The sequence below is a fragment of the Aquila chrysaetos genome, chromosome 11, assembly GCF_900496995.4.
Source record: "Aquila chrysaetos chrysaetos chromosome 11, bAquChr1.4, whole genome shotgun sequence".
Classification (NCBI taxonomy): domain Eukaryota; kingdom Metazoa; phylum Chordata; class Aves; order Accipitriformes; family Accipitridae; genus Aquila; species Aquila chrysaetos.
In genome coordinates this window covers 41,172,364-41,192,227 of record NC_044014.1, presented here as the reverse complement: position 1 = coordinate 41,192,227, position 19,864 = coordinate 41,172,364, and the positions used below count along the sequence as shown (strand labels likewise).

Genomic DNA, 19,864 nt, shown 5'->3' with positions numbered 1-19,864 from the left:
CAGTCTTGTCACAAGCGAGGACTACACCATACGATAGCACAGCCTGTAAAAAACAAAGCTCATAGTAAGAACGCATCACTTAGAGTTCTTTAGATCCTAGCTGACTTTTTTTTTTTTTTCCCTAGGAAAAGTTGTTGGATTGAAATGTCTCAGTCAGTAGCTGACTGTTTTCAATATTCAACCATAACTCAACAATATGGGAGTTTGTAGTACATGAAAATGTGTTCTATCGAGGAGTTATCAATAAAGAAACTCTGAGCAGACAGTTAAAGGCTTCTTCAGAGAATCCTCTGAGCCATGTGCTCTACCTGTAAAAATAGACTGGCTCCACTGAAGTTGCTCCAGTTTACCTCAGCACCTGTCTCTTGAGTCTCACTTGGCTGCAAGGGAAGGAAAGTTACTCTTTGCAGACCTGATGATAGCCCACCCGCAGTAAACAAAAGTTCCTCCACTTCATCTACAGACACAAGTAAGTGCCTTCTCACAATGTTTCGTATCAAATTCCTGAATGTTAGAAATGAATATTGAAACAAAACAAAACCAAGCCAACACTGTTGTTTATTGTAGTACTGACTTTTCGAAAGCAAATGGCTACATGGCAGTATTTGAGATATCAGTTATTTTTCTGCATATTGCAAAGTCTGCAGCACCCGAGATACCACCATGGGTAGCAGCCAATCCTGAGATGCCTGTGAAAGGACAGGCAGCCTCCCTCCCCTAAAGCCTAATGTGGCCTCATCACCTCTTCCATCTGTGCCTGAGTAGCAAATAGGAACCAGCTGTGTAACATGCACAGCCCACCCAGCAGCAGGCAAGAGGCTGTCCTGGAGCACTTTTAGAGAAATTGCGATAGAAACAAAGAATGAACAAAGCACCTCTGGCACAGAGAGCAGGAAGAGGACTGGGGAAAGCACTGAAGTAGGCTCTGCCTTTGAAAGGCTGGTGTAGAGCAGGATGGAGAGGCATGAGCACAGTGCTTCAAACTGCTGCTTGGACTGCCTGTAGAAGTCACTCACAGGAAGGAAAAGGAAGGAGCAACCCCTGCTGCAAATACAGCTATTCTGGACTGGGACCTGGAAGAGCGGGTGTAAGCCTAAGGAAAACAAGGTAAGAGAACCAGAAATAAAATGATGCAAACATAGGGACACAAGAACATGGAATAGCCCAAAATTTCTTTGAACTTTTGCGAGAACATGTTTGAAAGTTCCAGTGAGGTATGTGGGAGATGCTCCTTTACAGGTGTAGTATTATTCCTGATCAGAGAGAAACAAGTCAGAGCAGTAGAAACAGTTTTGTCACCGTAACTATTTACAGTAAGGATTTTTGCTGATACTGCTATGGCAGGCACTATAATGCCTCATTACACACCTGACCCGGCTAGCAAAAACTTAAAATATTGTCTTTAGCTTTAGTAACTGTTGCCACCTGGCAAAGGATGGCAAACAACCCTGCCATCTTCTAGGGTAAGCTCATTGTGAGTCAGAATGTGGAAATCTCTAATTTCTGCTCCACTGAGCAGAAATAGCCTACAACAGGGAGTTTGAGATGTTGTGTGTCTACGCAGGACACTCATATTTTGAACCAAATGAATGAATATGGCCATAGTTACCTGCATGTGGTTTCTTATAACCCCTCCAGCTGGGGCTACTAATCTTACATCTTGAAAGAGTCTGCCCTACAATTGCTCCTAATGTTAGTGCAGCACCAGTCACTTCTGTACAGCTCTGCAGAAAATATCCCCCTTAAACTATCTTGCATTTGCTCCCTGAAAGCCACATTCTGCTGGCAAAAGTTTGGGTCTTTTTTGACTAGAGCTTTGATCACTAAAACTATGCCTCTATCAAGGGTTTCTACTGGCACAAAGTGCACCTTTGTTACAGACTTTTGGCACCGCACCAAAATGCAAGTCTGTATAAGAGAAGGGGGGGGATGGAGTCACAAAGTTGTGTAACGTACAGCCATACTGAATATCACTTCATGTTCTACCATGTGCTTATGTCTGTATGTCCAACGCATACCACCTGCTTTTCCTTTCACACATGCAAGGCCTAGGCTTGCAGATGGACACCTGAGAGACTCAGAGGGATGGGTATGAAACTGAAACTGGATTAATGGATTAGTAACTAGACTTCACGAGGTGTGTGGATTGAAACAGTAAGTCACAGAGTTGTATTCAAGTAATAATACAATCAGAAGCACGTCTTTACTTTCAAATAACTATTTCTGCTGTAAAAAATACTGCTGTATGTGTATACACACACTGTGTCTTGCGAACTTCAAATTTTCTACTATTTTCTTTGTCTTTTTGATGTTTAGGTATAGGTGGTTTGAAATTTTTATGTTGCTAAAACTGCCACTTAATGTAGAGCTCAAAGGCTAACCAAAGTTATCTTAGACAATATTGTGGGCACAATACACTTCAAAATAATTTTCATATAGGTTAGCTCAATAAACATGACTCTTACACTTCAAAAATAGATGCATGTTCCACAGTAACTCCTTATTTCTGTCAGGATTTATGATATCAGCCAGATAAGGTAAAGCAAGCACTTCTGGAGACAGGAATTTATCATCATTTGTATGGCTTTGATGCATATGACAACTACTAAAATTTCCCAGGCTCATAATTAATAATGCTGGCACTGAGAAAGAGGGAGAGAGAAGTGATGAGGAGAGGTAGCGTTTTACTGTATTGAAGCCGAGTAAGATTGGTAGGGAGAAAGGCTACTTGAGGAAGAGTCATTTTAAAAAAATGACGTAGCACAGAGACATTTTCATATTTTTCTTAATAAAAATAAAACTAGAAGATGACAGCTGAGAATTGACCCATTAGAGCCAAGACAAAGACTTGTCCCAGGAATGACTAGGGGGGTTGGAAAGAGGCAGGGGCACGGCAGGTAAAAGTCTTAACAGCTTAGGATCAGTAAGTTAATATTTTATACAAACTTTTTTTTCATAGCCTCAGTTGCTATTATGGGATTAAATCAAGACTTCTTGCCACAAATAAAGTATTTTGTAATTTTATTTATGATACCCTCAGCCTCTTTGTCACCACCTGTAAAAGATATGTGAAAGGTTTTACTAGTTTGTCTAAATTTGAGAGACAACAGAACATCATTTTGTAACTTGGTAATGCGTGGTTGGGGGGGGGTCTTTTATTGTAGAGAAAAGAATTATTGGCTTACAATTTTTTTTTTTTTTAAAGAAATATCAGTTTCATTAACGGTCTGCTTTCATAGACATTGTATTCCATCCAACTTTCTAGGACACTGTTGGAAAGCTTAGTTCTATTTTAAGCTAGAATTTCTAAAATACTGATTACTAGTACAAGTATGCTAGATTTTCAGATCTATTTTATTCTTCAAGGTAACATAAAAGTTGTCTACAGCTGCTTCAATAGTTGGGGTGAAACAGAGCAATCATCTGAAATATTACAAGGATGCCATTTGTCACAGTGTGCCATACCACAGTTTTTTTCTTACCTTCTTTTGTACTTGGCAGGACTACTACAAAGTCTTCACTGTCTTTCATCAGTAGATTACCAATATACAATGAAGAGTGTTTAGTCCCTATCTAAAAATACCCATATAATGGGGGAATGCTGCATTTCTTTTCAAACTATTTTACTGTAGAGAAAAGGATGCCTGTGATCAAACATAGACTATATAGAAACAAAAGAGCATGTTACTCCCTTTACTCCTCCTACTGCAATTAAATCCAAGAAGAAACCAAATTACAGAGTGAGAGGCAAATTTCACATCAGGATAATAAGCAAGGATGTATAATACCAAATTAGAACAGAAGCTTCCCTGATTTTTCAGATTTTTGCTTGTCTTTTCCAGAAGTAGAATAGGAGCTGGAAGATACACTCTTCTTTTGTAGCATTTCTATCAGTGTTAAAGTACTCTAGTTGGTTGCTGATTCATAGAAAGAACTCCTTCAGCTTGATCAGCCCAACTTAGGAGTCAATGAGTAGGAAAGAGGGGGAAAAGAAGGGCAAAAATCTTCTTAAAGTTTTATGTGAAAGTTACCTTGCCTTTGAACTCATTCTGTCAGGATGGGATGAGAAGCAGTAGATTCTAAGGCTGGACCCTGTAAATGATGTTAGTAGTAGCCAGGGAAGGGGGGGTCAACATTCCAGCTAAATACTTTCTTCCCAATAGGCAAAAGTATTCAGCTGATGAATGGTACCAACCTTCACACTTCTACCAAATTACTAATTAAATCCCCACCACACCCACAATTAATACAAAATTGCACTCCAGAATCAGATGGATTCTATTAGTGCCTTCTAAATTACATGTAACAAAGAAAATACCCAGTGTATTAAAACAGCATTTGCTGTACCTACCACTCAGTCATTTGTCATTAAGTTTCATTCTCAGTCTTTCCTGCTGTCATCCCTTTTCTTATGTATTCCTAAAATCCAGTTGGTTAAAGCTGAAATTTGAAAGTATTCATGGTGTATTTGGTTTGTTCCATAACTTTAGCGACATGGCAATTTGAATTTCAGCTCATAGTACTGAAGACAAACAAATTATAATTTGAGGGAGCAAATGTTTTCAGTGTTGTTTCAGTTATTTTTAATCTGTCAGATTCAGAGACTTCCTCATGGTTCTTGAATGAGAGAAATTTGAAGATACTGGCCTGTCACTGTGGTTGCTGCCAAAAAGTCAGATGGAAAACTTAAGAGCTGTAGTAGCTGCAGTGATGAGCAGAGACAGTTGAGAAAAGCAAGAAACCTTGGAGTGAATCGTTTATGAAACATCCATTTTTTAGACACCAGTACTTCTCTCTTTTTTTACAGATAAAAATAATTGTGTCTGCTATAGTCATGTTTTCTCCTTAAACAAAGATTATAGTCACTCTTGTCTGCATATTTTATTGCTGAAGTGCTTAACAACAAGCAAGCCACTGGGGTTATAAATGGAAGACAATGAATAGTCTCCCCTTGAAAAGTATAAGGCTAGCTGTTTATCATAGAATGGTTTGGGTTGGAAGGGACCTTCAAAGGTCATCTAGTCCAAACCCCTGCAATGAGCAGGGACATCTTCAACTAGGTCAGGTCGCTCAGAGCCCCGTCCAACCTGACCTTGAATGTTTCCAGGGATGGGGCATCTACCACCTCTCTGGGCAACCTGTGCCAGTGGTTTGGGTATCAATACAGGCTGGAGGATGATGTGATTGAGAGCAGCCCTGTGGAGAAGGACTTGGGGGTACTGGTGGATGAAAAGCTGGACATGAGCTGGCAATGTGTGCTCACAGCCCAGAAACCCAACCGTATCCTGGGCTGCATCAAAAGAACTGTGGCCAGCAGGTCGAGGGAGGTGATTCTGCCCCTCTACTCAGCTCTGGTGAGACCCCATGTGGAGTACTGCGTCCAGCTCTGGGGTCCGCAGCACAGGAAAGACATGGACCTGTTGGAGCGGGTCCAGAGGAGGCCACAAAAACGATCAGAGGGCTGGAACACCTCTCCTGTGAGGACAGGCTGAGGGAGTTGGGGTTGTTCAGCCTGGAGAGGAGAAGGCTCCAGGGAGATCTTATTATGTGGGCAACTACATTTTTACCTGATTCTTTTATATGTCACACTAACGTCAGTGCAGTTACTGATCCAATTTTAGGAATAGTGTCATTTTCTGTCTCTTTAAATTTCTCTTCTGCTTTTATTTTTATTTTGAAAATGGTATTTTTTATGGGTTTTTGAAAAGATGGAAGTAGAAGGCTTATTAGCTTCAGCAAGAGATACACAGAGACACTGTAGGTGGGGGTGGATGTAACATGTAGATTATTTCTGTGGATACACAGCACTCTTCAGGGAAAATATTTTGTTGGTTCCCCATTAACACCAGTTATTAAAATTACACTCTTTTATTATGAAATTTATTTGGCTTGTAAATGGCATGGGTAGGGTTGTTTTTTTTCTGAATAAGCAGTTGAGTGATTTGAAACCATTTGTATGGTATATGTAACAGGAAATAGCTTATATATGTATTTGCAAGGCTGCTAGTGAGCATGTACAACATATTTTCAGACCAGTCTGTTTTGAATTTGTCAACTGTTTATTGGGGAATTAATTATATAGGAGAACCTTTCAAATGAAAATACAATGTCAATCTTTTTGAGGCCTTTTGAAATGTTTTTTTGTAAATCTCTTCAGTTAAGGGATGTGTTACTCTGTAAAACTGGCAAATTCACTATTGTTGAAGCTTAACAGATATTTTAAACTTGGCTAGGAACAGTATCTTTTACTGATGTGCATTGTTAAAAAACTGCTCATTACACAGGTATATCTCTGACATTATGAATTCAAGGAAGTTGCCCTTCCAGCAAAGCTTTTTCCACACCATCAGCAGAGTCTCTGTGACACTCCATATTACAGATAGCTACTGACATAGATGAGAGCTTTGCCTTAAACAGCCTTAAAAAGCACAGTTTTCTGTTCTGTACTTGAGGAACTGGCTAGTATGCTCATCTCATTTGTGTTTTATAAAATTGCACCAAAAATTCAATGCAGTTTGTTATTTTGCATGGAAATGGCTCAAAGTTTTCCTGCTAAATGATGAAAGAAACACTGAAGGACTTGCATCGTGTGTTTGGTCTGAATCCCTCTTTAAATCAAATCTCCCAAATACACTAAGGAATGCAAAATAGGCAGCTAGATCAAATAGATGATTAACAACAGTCTTATAGTTAGAAAAATGGGTGAATTCTATGATAAGCAACTCGGTTTTATTCATATTTCATGTGTCAGAAAGTAATCTGAAAAATAAAAGCACCAGAGTAATGGATGAAAAGTTAGTTATAAATGCATCAAATAATCAGGGCTTCTAGTGAAAGAAGTGTCACTCCAAAGGGCTCTGAAAGCAATTACTGTGCTCAGGTTATGGCATGTGACCACTGGTGGTCTGTGTTGGCACTGGGGGCTGTGGGGTAATTTAAATTACCGACACAGTGGTGGCTCGTTTCCTTGAAGTACTGGGAAGTGAATTGCATATTCCTTTCTTTGGCTTCCTGAGTTTCATAGTCAAGGGGCATATACTACGATAACTCAACAGTGATTTGATGGAGATGCATGAAACCAAATGGAGAGAGTAAACTGGGATCAGTTGTTCACACTGTTATTTCCGTACAAGAATGAAGTGGATCAAGTGAAGGTGGTAAGAGCCAGTTTCAAAACAAAGAGAAGGGCAGGGTTCCCTATGCAACAAGTAATTGAGCTGTGGAACCCCCCAGCAAAGAAGTTGTGGATGCTAAAAGTTTGGATGAATTCAAGAAATGAGTTAATGGAAGAAATGTCTGTGAAGGGATGCTAAATTTAGAGAAACATCATCCAAGTCAGGAATTCCCTAGGCCAAAAATAGTTAACACAAGAATTCTACTTTAAAAGCTAAACGAGTTAGAAGAGTTTACCTTAAAAGTGCTCATTACCGCTCTTGGAGGTAGGATATTGGCTCTCATGACCTTTGTCTGATACAGTACTGCTTTTCTGATGTTAAAATCTTATTTATTTTCAGTTTGCAGCTTGTACTGTCAGAGGAGTTTGGGTCACTTCTGTAGCCCAGCTTATGTAAGATTTATTATAAAACCAAGTCCCTTAGGGGCCACAGGGCTTGAAATACTTACCTGCTCAAGAAGAAGGAGGGAACTCACTATGATGTTTTTTTAAACAGATGTGTTCTGATCTGGCTTATTTTCTAACCATGATTGGTTGGCATCTTGCAGCCTCACCCACTCAGCTGACCTGCTAAAATACATACTGAATTTCTGTCAAACTGTATGACCTTGGAATATTTTGTCAGCAGTTCTAGAATTTACAGCATCTTTACACAGTTAAGTGGAAATTAGAATCTGGTGGTGCAGTTTTGCTTAGGTGTTGGCTTTCATTGCTTTATTTCCTTCGCTCTCCCCCTTTTTTATGAGAGTAACATAATCAGTTTATGAGACCAGCAAGTTATTCATAGGTGCTGTGATACCCAACAGATCTGAGTTTTCTTTGTTTCAAGAGTCACCTTGTTTTGGTTTGTGTCTTAATAAAAACTAGCTTTAGAACTTGGAAGGTTTTGGTGGTGTAACTGTGCTCGCTTTCCTGGTGCATATTTATTTTAGAGGGTAAGCATTCAGGTCAGGGGCTTTGTCTTGCATGCCTATACAGAGCATTTTCTGCTTTTACACTGGGGTTTGTGTAAATATCCAAGAATATAGCTTGTTCTCTGCACAGGATGTTAGAGTGCTTTATCTGAAGGTTAATGAAGTCCTCCTCCCAACACATCTGACAGTTGACATTAGCCCTATTTTTAAGTTCTGAGCAAGAGGACATGCAGGTTAAGCAGCTCGCACAAAGTCACACATTAATTCTGTGGCAGATCTAGGAGGTTTTGGCTTCCCAGATAACTACAAAGCTTTACTTTCAGTGCTGAGCATCTTGTACATAAATGTTAGTGAATGCAGTTAATACTTACCTAAAACCATTTAGATTAAAAATAGTAGATTACCCAGGTAAGTACTCCCAATGACCCTATAGGGATAAGGTTTCTTAAGCTCCAGAATAAAAAAGGGGGTTTTTGTGTAACTATTTTTATTTTAAAGTTAATGCTATGAAGGAGAAAACATAGATGCTTTCCATTCACTCTAGTTTACTATCACTGAACTTTGTAGATATGAGGCACTGAAGAGCTTGAAGTCCTATGAAGTTCAGTTGTTCATCGGCCTAACAATCCTGAGAAGCTAGGGCTTAGATTCTGCTTTTATTTGAAGAAGGAAATTTAACTCTGGGAGCAAACTGTGACAGGTAGATTATTTACATAAGCTCCGTGCCTCTTACAGGCAACTCTGCACATCTGGTTGAATGAGTCCAAGGTTTATGGTAATGCCTGGATATTTACACATAGGAAGAGAAAGGATAGGAAATCTGCACTTTTCCATAATGACTGCAGTTGGTAAATACACACTGTGTATGCTTATGCCTGTATGCGGGTGTATGGATAAGTGGATGGGCATAGGTCATTTTCCTCGCTGAGAAACAAATGTTCTCCTACTTTTGGTTCCCATGGAAACCAGCAGGAACATATGGATTCATCCTATGCATACCCTACATTCAGGCTCTAAGTGCCACAGGATCCACAGCACAGAAATAATATCTGTCTGCTGTCCCTAGATGTTCAAAATCATGATTCCTTGGGCAAAAGATTGGATGTCTATAACTTTTCTTAATAACTAAAAAATCATCTAAGAGAGGTTCAGTCTTTGGGAATCAAGCTTTGGTCATTTTGTTGTTGTTTACACTGCCAAAAAATGCCGCTGTGTGTAGAGATGGATTTGCATGGGAATTAATTCTGATTTTGCAAAATATGATCAGCTGAAAAAATTAAGATGGAAAAAAAAAAAAAGAGTGCATTGGCTCATTCCAGGCCCACTGTTCCAGAATGTGGGATTCCAGTACCTGGAGAACCTGTACCAATGCAAACTTGTAAGGACTTTAGGCACCAGCACTGTAAGTGGTAGCCGAGCAAGTGTTCGAGGGATTTACATTTTGGATTTAAGCACCTAAGGAACAATTAAGCCATATTTGTTAGAATTCTCTACCAGATGGACATAATATGTGATGTGACTAAGGCTAGCTTAACATTGAGAGTAGCAGAGAAAAATATCACAGAACATGACTCAATCCAAATGCAACCATTGAATAGATGATTTTGTGGACATGTTTTAAACAACTGCTGAGAATCATTTTAAAGCCCAAGCCATCAGAAAAACTGAACTGCTCCAGGCAGAAGTGAGAAAGATGAACATTTTTGTGGTTAAGACTTGGATTTTTGCTGATGTCTGGTAAGTCAATAAGAGAGGAGATGCAACTTCTGCTTCTATCATGGGAAGACATGTCTGCTGGTTTTCTTTGCTGTTTTCTTAATAGCTACAGCTCTTTCAGAGTTCAGTGAAGCATTCCAGCCCTAATGGAATTGCAGCTTGGTGCTGAAATCTCTCATGAGAAAGTCTTTCAGTCTCATGGTCCTCTTCCTCTTCCTCTGGTCCAATGAAGATGGCTTCTTTGGTGGCTGTTGACTCTGCTAGATGAGCTAGAGATTCAAGTCATAACAACTCACCTTCTTTACCTGTTCTTCTTCTAATATCCCCAGTTCATTTCTCAAACTATCATTCAATTGAATTTAAGTCAAAAAAACTCTTCAGCTCAGTGTATCCCTAAACCTTACGTCATCTGAGTTTCAAAAAAATCAATTCACCTAGTATGTTTGGTGGTGCTTTCCATCTCCATCTCTATAGGATAAAGCCATTTTGGGAGAGGCTTAACCTCTTTGTTTCCATGGCAGAAAGGCCATCAAGTTAACTAGACTCAGAGGCTGTTGCACTGAAAAGGAGGACTATATTAAGCCTTTTCTGCAAAGGTCAAGCTGCATCCATGACCTGAACATTCTTCAGGAGAATATAGGCAACCTTAGAGCACCTCTGATGAGTGTCTGTTGCCGAGGCTTGTCTCAAGTTTTGTACACAACTTTGCTAAGTAGTATGCTTTGTGGAAGTTACCAGGCCTGATACAGCTCTCTGAAAGGTGACTTTCCAGTTACCATTCTAGGAAATCTTTATGTTCGTAATCTACACAGGTTAGGTTTATACTGGTAACAGTCACCCAGCTGTGCACGTGAACAATCACCGCAAAAAAAAAGATAGGTTACTTTGACTTACTTTGACATTTTTTGAGAATTCCTATGCCTACATGTATTTTTTTAGTCCTGGTGTCTTTCTGTTTTGCCTTGGAGTTCTACCAGGATATAATCCAGGGTCTGGGATTGAGCTTCACTCGTACAAGAGTGCACTTGTGATAGTAAGATATGCACAGTGTTCAGACACTGGTAGGGCTAAAATGTCTCTAGCTTGTTGTGCTTGTGCCCACCTATGGCGTGAATGTATTGACAAACTATGCATCCCAAACAATCTCTTGATATTTTTGATTGCTATAGAACTCTTAGCTGGCATTTTTATCTTCATTCTAGCAACTGCCACTTAGAGATATATCATGTCTACTGTATCCTTGGGGGATTGTTACATGGAAATATATAAATATGAAGATAAGGGTCATTGCTCTTGTTAGAGTAATTTTTCTTCAAATGTATAAAATTTCTGAATTCTCAGAAGCAGGGATGTTTTGGTAAGAGAGATGAAGGTAAATTTATTTTAGAAGAATAGGTAAAAAAATATAAACAGGTCATACAGTTTGTTACTATCACATATTTTTCCCTTGTTCATTCTAAAAACGTAATAAAATCATCATTCTCTCTTTACTCAGTTTTGTTGCTTTTTCATTTATAAAACTTTTTTTTTTTCCCTCCTGATATTTGCTCCTTTGTCTCACACCTGCCTTGTCACATTTGCTCATTTTGATTTTAGGGGATGAAGAAGCTCTTTTTATTGTCTGCTTTCTTACCAGATTAGCTTCTTAAATTGTTGCTGTAGAATAGTTAAGGAATATGGCTTTCATCTGAAATAATTGGCAGGTTGCATCAATCCCTGGTTGAGGGAGAAAGGAAGTTGCACATGCATATTGCACATAAAATTCTTGTAGTGTAAAATCTCTTTGCCTGTATACTTCTTGGTTTAGATATTTTCTGTGTTATTACTTTGATACAGCTGTACTTCCTAGAATGTAATCGGGACCCACTAGAGCTTCACTCCCCATCCAGGATTCTCTCACGTTGTTAAATATCTTGCGTTCAACAAATAATAAAAGCATTCTTTAAAAGTGTTGCAATTTCATAACCTTCTCCGTGCTGACTTCTTCACTTATCTACTTGTCTCTGGTCCCAAATCAAGAATATGTTTAAAATGACTGGTAGGAGAGGAGGCCCACAGAATTTAATGAGGCTATTAACAAACTTGAATCTAGGTAATTGCTTAAATACATTCCTGAATGCAGAACTCACAAAATAAAAGGACTGTATTAATAGATCATTAAGAAGCAATTAACCTTTTTTCTTCTGACTGTGAGACCTGTGATCATGATAGCATTAATTCCTTATAGCTTAGCATGAGACTCTTCCTATATGTCCTCTTATATGTGCTCTTTTCATAGGATTCCATTCAAACCTGATACTGAAGGTATGCTGTAAAATGTTTTCATGATATACATACTATAATTCATAAGAAACTGTAACGCTGAGAGAGGTGACTAACTTTGGCATAGTTTATGGGCAAATTCCTGGCATACGTTCTACTTTGTTACACTGGTATATAAAAAAGGGTAACTAATTTTGCTTCACTGGAGCTGTTCCAGATACTGATGGAAATGAGGTTAGAACTTATTTGCCCAGTTATAAATAAATTGAATAGCCATGCTAAGTGTGAAGAATAGCTAAAATGCAGCCAAATTAGTACTCTAATAGAAAGTTGTCCATAAACATTAACAAGAATTCTTTCAATATGTCCATAGTACAGTTGGGACTGTGCTTGCTCCAAATACCTGACACAATTCTGATACAGCTGAACGCAGTGAAGGAAAAACAACCTTGGAAGTACCACTTGTAATGGAGGAAATATGAACTGCTTTGGACCCGCTTATGATCACTATAAACCACTATTGATTTAATTGAATTAAATGTTATTTAGGACTTCGGTGGGTAAATTGAAGTTGTGGACACGGATTTCCTATAATGCAGTCATAAATTTATATATAATATGTATAAATTTAAAATATATATGGATGCATATAGAATTTATACATGCATTAATGAATATTTTTATATGGGATATATCCATAGTCAAAGAGAAAAATACTCTGTTCTGTGGGTTTGAAAGAAAACCTGTGCATTGCAATTTTTTGGTTGGCTTCTTTTACAAAGACTTGCACTCTGACAGGATTAAACACACAAGCTTCTTTAACTTTGTTGGCTTCAAGATTTATATTCATGTGGAAAGTGATTGTTTTGTTACATTGATATGTTCAAATTTAAGTGTGAGACAGAATGGCTGTCTAGTGCTGTCACTGGAAAGACTGAAACTTTAATTAAATTATTTAACTGAGCTTTACAGTTAAAGGCAAAGTATAGAATGTGAAACATCATAAAATTCATCTTTCCAATGAAATAATAGTGTTCAATTAATCATTCTTCGACAACTTGTGGGATACTTAAAAATTTCAAGGATCATAAAATGTTGAGATCTAAAAAGTCAAATGATACTCAGCCCTGGGTGTAAGAGCTAGATTAGTTGAAGCTGAGTGGCAGGCTTTAGGATTTAACTACTCTCAGAAAACTCCCAATATCATTACGCTGTTCCATTGCATATACTATTTTCTGTACTTTAAGACTGATATTTGTCAGTGTAAAGTTTACCAATGTGATGAAGAACCAACAGGGAAAAGCTAGTTAAAAGATAAAGCCAAAAGCAGTGCCTGTAAAAGAGCGCATTAACAGAAAATTGGCGGAGAATTTTCCTGTCCGCACTGGCTTACTGGGTCTGCCAATAAGCAAACTGCATTAACCCAAACAGGCCTCCATGCTGGCATTGCTTTCCTGCTGGGACGGTCCATGACAGCACAGATACCTCTGCACAGCACTGAAGCCTTGTAATCAGGTCAACTGGATGACCAGTTGGGTTTTATATCTGATTAAGTAGATTAAAGATGAAAAGATACTTCTTATTTAAGACCTTAGAATTCTGTGAGGCTTCTATGTGCACTTCTATTTGAGGAATTTTCTTATCCATATGAATTCTCCTTTGCTTTATGTCATGATAAACCAGTTGTTTCTCTTTGCCAGTCTTTTTGCTTGCTTGATTTGCAATTAAATCCAGCAGTCTGTATCTTTTATTGGTGCTCTTCTTGGTCTTCCTTTCTTCCTCTTTTCCATACTTTCTTGAATGGTTATCTTCTTTTGGCTGTTGCTTTTTTCCCCTCCTGATCACGTGACCGTATTTTGTGTTTTCCTGTGTTAATCATATTGAGAGGGTCTTTTGTCATACCACTCTTTTAAACGTCCAGTTATAAGATTTTTGCTGAAACTGTAGTTACAGCAGCTCTGAAATCTGGGGTGGTTGTATTTGATCTAACTAACATTACTACCTCCACCCCCCAAATCTGTCTCTCTGCTATTTTTCTGTAAAACAAACAGCATTCAAAATGCAATCTCTGAAGCACCCCTTCTTCTCAGCCTCCAACTCTCATAGGTATATGTTGCTCAAGCTATTGTCTTCAAAAAGCATGGATTTCTGTTTTTCATGCTGACCCCTATTTTTTTCCAGATCATTGATACATTTGTCTTTTTTGGTTCTGTAGTACTTAATTTCCTTCAAGTATTATTTTCACAGGAATTATTTTGGTCAGTACTTGAGCCTAAATATGAAAACTCTTCAACCCACTAATGTTCTTTCTCCTCCATTAGAACCATAGAATGATGTCCTCTTTTCTTAAAGAGATTAACAGAAATCTACGCTGCTAGCATATATACCATGTTGACATGTTCTGTGGAGCCTCAGACCAGGTGGTAATCAATATTATACAGTCTGCATCCCTAAAGTCACAGACCTCCTCTCAAATTTTTTAATGCTTTCCTCTGTGCCATCTCTGCTAGAATGCTGGATGGGATGATAAAACTCACCTTTTCCTGTACACCTTTATTGTTTGAGAGCCACTCTTAGATTATTCTTACTTCTTGTACAGCAAATTTATGATTGTGCTAAGTTTTACACAGTAGCTAGTCTAAGTATGATAGAAAACCCATTTCAAGCATCATCAGCCATAACCGATCATTTCCCACTGAGTCAAATGCTTTAGTGAAGTCAACGAACAAGAGAGATGATTACTAAAATATTTGAACACGACTGATCATGGTCTTGAGGTTTGTCCCTTGTGCCTCTTCCAAGAGTATGTCATACCAATTCACATTGATATTCTGAGTTGTGTTTTTAATCTTTGAATCCTTTCCATAATAATGACCTTGCTTCCATGCAGTATCAATGAGATTGATTTGTAGTTGTATGTTTCTTCTAGTACTCTTTCTTAGGTCCTGGAATGTACATTGATCTTTTCCAAGAACCTGGCTCTCCTCCAGTTTCCCGTAGCTTCATGAGTATAGAAAGCAACTTTTCTACTGCTGCTGTTCAAGAAGCTTTATTGGTGCATCATCCTGTCTTTGAACTTTTCCATTCTTCATTCTTTTAGCAGCATGTGCTGCTTTAGACTATAATGGTGGTAATTACAATTACCTGCTCAATCGATATCATTCATCTGTTCCTTATCCTTACATAGTTTCTGACAGCATTCTTTCTGTCTGTGATTACTTGCTTTTCTTCTACCCGGATTCTGTAACGTTTGACTGAGTACCTGTGATAGGAGCTTCTAAGCAACACTGTAGTGACAGTGCTACAAATATCTTATTTGAGTCAACTATTATGCCATCTTCTGATTTTTTGGTACATCTTTTGATATCCTCATTGCAGGTTTTAAAAATTATTATTAAATTTGTATAAATTATTCTCTGCATACGTTATTTTTTTTTTTTCTATCCTAAATAACCCTTAGTAGCTTATCTAGGAACCCTCTTTCTTAGTAATACTCTGTTCTCACATATTTCAAGAACATTAGTGATATTTGTTTTACTAAAATTTGGTCTGTTACTTTGGATCTTGCTCTTCTTTCACTTTCAGCAGTACTTACAAACGGGTTTATTATTGGCAGCATGTGCTCTGTTACATACACCAAGTTGAAACTCAACAAACCAAGGCCTTCTCTTCCTTTTACCTTCTAACTCTCAAGTACAGCTAATGAATCACAAACTGTACTAAAATAAATTCTCCTTTGGTGCTGTAGTGGTCTCCGTCTGAATGTCTCTGTGCAAATGTCCTTCTTATTTCCTGACTGTAGGGTTGGCAATGTCAGGGTATACATGTTTTGCTTGGACAGACTTTCAGTACAGAATTCCACTAGCTGCTAGCCCTTCCTTTTACTTTTCTTTTATTCTTGCCTATTTTTTTTTTCTTCATTTTCCCCAACTTTGGTATTCATCACGATAACACTTAAGTACCTCTCCCTTTGAAAATATAACTGTTTAACTCTTGCATTCATTCATAATGCAGAAGTAGCCATGTAGGTTATGATTCCTCCCAGTGGTATAAAATACCACTGTGTTCTTTACTGATGTATTTAAATTATTTTGACCTAACTCATGGCCACAATTCCCAGCATATCTGATGTCTGTAATTGTAATTCTTTTACAATTAATGTAATTACTGCAGTGAAGATGCTTAGAAGTTCCACCCATTAATTTGTTTTCTTAACTTTGGTTGATTTTGATTTTTGCATTCAATAGCCACAACAGCTGGATTTGGCTTAGTTACAACATAAAAGTGCTTTCTCAAAGTCTAACCCTTCTCTTCCATCACCAACCTGCTGATTTCATACTTTAATGAGAGAAGGAGAGGATTAAGGGGAATCTCAGTGATTTCTGCTCTCATTTGAGTCTATCAGGTAAAGTAGTTCAGTCTGCCCCAATGGGAAATTAATTTCCTTTGCATTGATAAGCTTATTGGAAAAGGCTAAGAACCTGCTTCTGCTTCTGTTGTGAAATCAGAAATTATTTCTCCTGTTCATAGGTCTGTTTGGTTTACAGGACTTCTCCTCCATTAAGAGGATGTACCCAGCACTCTTGTACTCCAGAATCAGGGATTTTTTTTTTTTCAGATTTTATAAGTAAGCTGTGTTGTGAATACTTAAAATGCAATTCCATCCATGATACCGTAAGTCAAGCTATTGGGCTAATGGTCTCAGCAAAACTTATTGCACGTGTTCAGTATGGTATTCTTTCAGTATCTTCTAGCTCTTATTTTCTCAATTTAAAGCCAGGATACTCTACATGTACATTACACAAATTGAAGTTTTAAATGGTAGCTTTTTAATAGCAGCAGTGACAATAAAATTATGCCCTGAGTATATGAAAATGGAAAATACATTCTAAACATATCAGATGTCTAAAAACCAGCTGAATGAAATCTCAGACATTCTGAGAAGAAATATTTTTGTTTGGGGCTGTGTATATGAAAGATTAAGTTCAAAAGAAAATATTTTCAGATGATCTTGATGCAGAAGAGGTGATGGAAAATATTTTAAAGCCATATTGATAGCTTTGCTGGAATTAGTATCTGTATACAAATAGGTGTATATAGACGTTGATTTCAAAATCTTTTCTAGACATTGTTCTGCAGTCTTACAGTCATGGGCAGTCCCGTTTTTCTCAAAGAAAATATTATTCAATGACTATAATTATTTTCTCTTGAAACATATTTATTTATTCTCTGAATGTGAGGGATGAAAGGTTTTAAGTACCAGAAATCTGGTCTTATTTTCATAGGTTTTCTATTTCTGAATTACCACTCCTCTACATTAGAATTTATCTAGCCTTCTGAGCAATAGACTAGTGTGTGAAGGAGATAACCAACATACAATTTGGCTTTCTCCAGGCACATAAGGGACACAAATGAGGAGAACTGAAAGAGCGTAGAAGAGCAAAGCATCCCATATCACTGGGGTTAGCATCATGGATTACAGCAGGTCAAATGAAAAGTGAAATTGTATGTCCTCGATGAGTAACTGCCAGCTGGCTGACTTTGGATCCAGATGTCACATTTCTTTTTAGCCTGAGAATGCAACAACTGTTTCAAGGTTTACTTGGGGGGAAATGCAGCCTGTATGGAGGAGGCAGATGTGAAGTAGACATAAAGATTTTGGAAAGTAATTAGAAAAGATTGGATATTCTGTTTTATACTCTTCAGAGATTTGTTCCACCTGGTTTACTGTTATTACAAATGTTGGGAATATCCTTGAAATGTCAAATAAGACAAAAATGTTTATGCCTTTTTACTACATGTGCAAAGTGTTTGGATAAAAGCTTTTGAGTGCCCTTTTTTTTTTTTTTTTTTTAATGCACCATTCTTTCTATAGAACTGAAAAAGCAATAGTTACTAAGCCATTTATTCCAACAGTGTGCGTTAATTTTAAAGAGTATTTACAACGTAAATGTTCACTGAGCCATTGATATCAATATAATACTTAATGTGACCAGGAACTAAAGACCAAAATTGGTATTACTCAAGGTCACCAGGAAATATTTTTCCTGGTGGGGGAGGAAGCCTCCAGGAAACGGCGTGATTATGCTGAATTCATTGCCCATCAGAATGGACTGTGCCTACAACAGAAAATGCCACTACACTGATTTGAAGTGTGGTTTATACTCATTTTTTTCCCTGCTTACTTGTAGGAGCAGGAACTAGTGTTGATGCTGATATATAAATGGGTAACACAGACTTTGAAAAATAATGCTATCTAGCGTGATACCTTCTTCTCTCCCAAGTATATATACTGTGCTGTATCTGATCTCTCTTACACTGAGAGCTTTATGCTAACAAGGCTGGTGGCAGCAGCTATCTGAAAGAACAAAGACTTCCTTCAGAAGAAGGGCCACAGACTCTGAGGCCTGCAGACTAGATCACTGGCTCCAGATAGAATTTAACTTGCAGGGTTTTGAAATTTGGACCTGAATCCAGCTTCTGTCTTCCTAAGTCAGCTTGAGTCCATATTCAACTAGAAAGATGAAGAAACGCTAGTTAAATATTTATGCATTGAATATTTAAGTAGCACTAACTGATGCTTTTTACCTACCCCATGGTTCTGCTTCTCTTACAGAAATCAAAGTGGTACAGGATTCATACCAGCTTTTGAAGTCCAGATTAAATTAATTTCAGCAGTAGAGGGATCATAGTGGCAATTCTGTAGCAGCATTGCAGTCTAGAGGGAAAGGCATGTATTCTCCTTCGGTCAGCCTGGGGCTAAACCTGGAGGTATCCTACCATCACTCTGATTTGTTTTCATAAATTCTCTTTCAAGTTCTTGTTTATATGTACATCACGCTTTCAGAACATCTATGCAAGAACTGTCGATTGCATAATTTTTTACTTCACCTGGATGCACAGCACTGCTTTCTGAGCCTCCTCCCATGTGCAGCATAAATGGGCAGAAAACATCACACACTTTAATTTCAGCTGCTGTCTGAGCTGGAGGTTCTTTCTTTTACTCATTGCAGTTGAGTCTAATTGCTGAATTTTGCTCCTAACTTTTATTGGGTTTAAGTCTTCTTTCAGTATCTTCAAGAGCCTGTACTAGTGGGCTTTATTCCTTTATGGGACCTAGGCCTTGGTTTCTTTTAGCATGCATGCTTTCATGTATGATGATAACCTCTCCCGCTAGTTCCCAGATCTGTGTCTTGAAAGTATGTGATGGGCATACATTCTGCCTGTGCTCTCTAGAGGGAAATGTTGTAGCTATGTGATTTATTTCTGTAGCCTTCAAACCTCGGGCTCCTCAGCACCATGACAAAATTTCGAGATAAATTGCAGAGCTAAACCAAAAATTCTAATTCTTATTTCTATTTGTTGCTGTTACAAACACATACATTTTCAGGAGAGGACTGCTAATCTTTTTAATTGGATTTAGCAGCCTACAGTTTAAAAAAAATAATTGGATTTTGCACACTTACCCCTTAACTTTTTAAACTACTTCTATTATTAAAAATACACTGCTCCCAACTCTCCTTTCAATTACCTCTGAGCCTTCCCTTCGGCCGTTTAGGGAATGCTCTTGTGAGAGTCTCCTATAGGAGGCTCGGCACTAAAACATTAAAGTCCTAAAACACAAAAGGAGCCTTTAGAAGTTTTCTGCATTCTAGCAAGAACCAAGGATGGACAGCAATTCTGACTGAAAAAATGTTTGAGTCATTTTTATGTGAAAATTGAAGTTGGGCGTAGCAGCTTTTGTCCACAATCCCTTTTTTCGAAAGGGAGATTGGTTTGTCTTCCTCTGCCTGTAAGA

At 38.0% G+C, this 19,864-nt stretch overlaps 2 long non-coding RNA genes across 2 annotated transcripts in view; both read left to right on the top strand.

The window, feature by feature from the left end:
• LOC115348102 overlaps window positions 1–19,864 on the top strand; it is a 262,022-nt gene that overhangs the window by 193,661 nt on the left and 48,497 nt on the right. The window lies entirely within an intron of this gene.
• LOC115348104 overlaps window positions 141–19,864 on the top strand; it is a 49,299-nt gene continuing 29,575 nt past the window's right edge. The window contains exon 1 of the long non-coding RNA XR_003925745.2: window positions 141–1,107. This is a non-coding gene — a long non-coding RNA (uncharacterized LOC115348104). The remainder of the gene's footprint in view (window positions 1,108–19,864) is intronic.